The 2,873-nt window shown below is 44.4% G+C and overlaps 1 non-coding gene across 1 annotated transcript; it reads right to left on the minus strand.

The window, feature by feature from the left end:
- Nucleotides 1–1,727: 1,727 nt before the first annotated feature.
- On the minus strand, nt 1,728–1,865 carry LOC114810979. The gene has a single exon (XR_003758667.1). It is a non-coding gene; the product is annotated as a small nucleolar RNA SNORA7 (small nucleolar RNA).
- Nucleotides 1,866–2,873: the final 1,008 nt, after the last annotated feature.

The following is a 2,873-nucleotide window of genomic DNA, read 5'->3' on the forward strand; positions in this document are numbered from 1 at the left end:
AAATACCGTTAAGAAATAGAGAGCAGTTTCCATGTGCTCTGCACAGAGTAAGTGCTCAATAAATATGATTGACTGATATTTCCTTTTACTGTTCTTACTTTAAATCCAATTTAGTCAAATGATAAATTGTACTTATTGAGCACTTAGTGTGTGCAGGATACTATACTAAAGGTTTCGGGAGGGTACAATTTAATGGAGTGGGTAGATGCGTTCCCTGCCCACCATGAATTTACAATCTAGAGGGGGAGACAGTTTCCTCTTCTCCTTCAGTGTTTATTCAGTACTGTGCATTAGGTGCCTACGATATGAATCCATGAATAGTCGGTTCTTTCGAGGCTCGTTTTCATTAAGTATTTCTTATAGTATTCTTCCCCCAAGTGCTCTGCACCCAGTGAATGGTCAATAAATATGATTTATTGATTGATTGATTGATTGATACTATGTTCCTAGAACCTGCTCTTCTAATAACATAAGTCCGGATACAACATTAAGCAGTGGAAGAAGGCAGTGGCTCCTCCAATGCCGACCTTCTCACCGTACCTCGATCTCATCTATCTCATCGCCGATGCCTGGAACACCCTCCCTCCTCATCTCCAACAGATAATTACTCTCGCCTGCTTCAAAGCCGTGTTTGAAGGCACTTCTCCTCCGAGAGGTCTTCCCGATCTAAACTCTCTTTTCCTCTTCTCCCATTCCCTTCTGTGTCACCCTGACTCGCTCTCTTTATTCATCTCCTCTCGCTGCCCCCAGCCTCACAGCGCTTAATGCGCGTATCGGTAATTTATTTATATTAATGATGTCTCCTCCTCTAGACTGTAACCTTGTTGTGAGCAGGGAATGTGTCTGTTACAGCGTTCTGTTGTACTCTCCCAAGCATTTAGCACAGTGCTCTGCACACAGTAAGTGCTCGATAAATGCGATTGACAGAAAAAGCAGTTTGGCCAAGGCATGAATACCTCAGTGTGGCTTTATGAGACTATGAAATTATTGGAATTTATCTCCTGCAATATGGGATAACTGACTGAACTGGACAGTCAAAAACACTGTAGTGAGCAGTTACTTTGAGCAGAACACTGTACTGAGTGCTTCCGTGTGCAGAACACTGTCCTGGGGTCCCACAGTGTGCAGAACACTGTCCCGGGGTCCCACAGCGTGCAAAACGCTGCACTGTGTCCAAGAGGATGTATTAGGTGGTTTGGAGATCATTAAGATGACACAGAGACATTGCCGGGCCCTCAGAGAGTTTACTGTCTAATGGAGGCTCTAAAAAGATGGGTACTACAAAGAAGCAAAAAAGATCCCTTCTCAGGGCCAGGTTGGAGAGGAAAGAGGCTCTCAGGCAGAAGTAGAGCTTAAAAGGAAAACTCCCCTTTTTATAGAGCTCAACTAAAAGCCTTCAAGTGTTTCCCAATGAACTTCCATTACAGCATTCCATAATGTATCCTTAGCCTTTGCGTATTCATTGATGTGGTCAGTTATTTATTCCCTTTTTCATTTTTGCCTACACTTTTTGACACCATATGTAGCCGTATTTCTCTTTCCTGCTCTTGTCTTATACCTTCAAGTGACTCATAGCGACGCCATGGACACATCTCTCCCAGAACGCCCCACCTCCATCTGCAGTCGTTCTGGTAGCGTATCCATCGAGTTTTCTTTGTAAAACTATGGAAGTGGTTTACCATTCGACCCCCTCCCATGCTGCTGCTGCCCAGCATAGGTAAGTTTTGACTTGTAGCAGATTGCCTTCCACTGGCTAGCCACTACCCAAGCTAGGAATTGAATGGATATGTTTCTGCTTGACTCTCCCTCCCCTAGTCAAGACTGATAGAGTACTGGAAACTCTCCAGGGGTGACCCTGAGAGGGGGCTTCCTGCTCTAACTATATATAATTCATTCATTCATTCAGTAGTGTTTATTGAGCGTTTACTATGTGCAGAGCACTGTACTAAGCGCTTGGAACGAACAAGTCGGCAACAGATAGAGACGGTCCCTGCCGTTTGACGGGCTTACGGTCCGATCGGGGGAGACGGACAGACGAGAACGATGGCGATGAATGGAGTCGAGGGGAAGAACGTCTCGTAAAAACAATGGCGACTAAATAGAATCGAGGCGATGTACATCTCATTAACAAAATAAATAGGGTGATGAAAATATAGACAGTCGAGCGGACGAGTACGGTGCCGAGGGGACGGGAAGGGAGAGGGGGAGGAGCAGACGGAGGTGGGGGGAAAAGAGGGTTAAGCTGCGGAGAGGTGAGTGGAGGGAGAAGAGGAGCTCGGTCTGGGAAGGCCTCTTGGAGGAGGTGAGTTTTAAGTAGGGTTTTGAAGAGGGGAAGAGAATCAGTTATAAATCATCAAAGTATTTTTGTGAATGCTTATCATGTGCTCAGCACTTTACTAAGTTCTTAGAACAGCAGAGTACAGCAGTTTGCAGATATGTTCCCTGCCCATAATGAACTTACAGGCTAGAGGGGGACACAGACATTAAAATAATTACAGATAGGTATATAAGTGCTGTGCTATAATAGTGTACATCCATACAATGTGCATCTACTAGTCTCTCCTATTATATTCAAAATTCCTGGAGGGCACCGATTATCAATTAATCAATCCTATCTACTGAGCACTTACTGTGTGCAGGACGCTGTATTAAACACTTGGGAGAGTACAGCACAGCAATTAATATGAGACACATTCCCTGCCCACAGCGAACTTACAATCTAGAAGATTGTATCTTCTAGTTTTACCGGGCTCTTACAGTCCAGTGCCTTGCGAATAGAAGGCATCTAGTTCAGTGCTGTGTAGATGCTCAGAAAATATGAATGACCGGATGAATTAGTGAATGAAGAATGAGCATATCTTGTTCCAGCTCCT

This window comes from Ornithorhynchus anatinus, chromosome 3, assembly GCF_004115215.2.
Source record: "Ornithorhynchus anatinus isolate Pmale09 chromosome 3, mOrnAna1.pri.v4, whole genome shotgun sequence".
NCBI classification, from domain to species: domain Eukaryota; kingdom Metazoa; phylum Chordata; class Mammalia; order Monotremata; family Ornithorhynchidae; genus Ornithorhynchus; species Ornithorhynchus anatinus.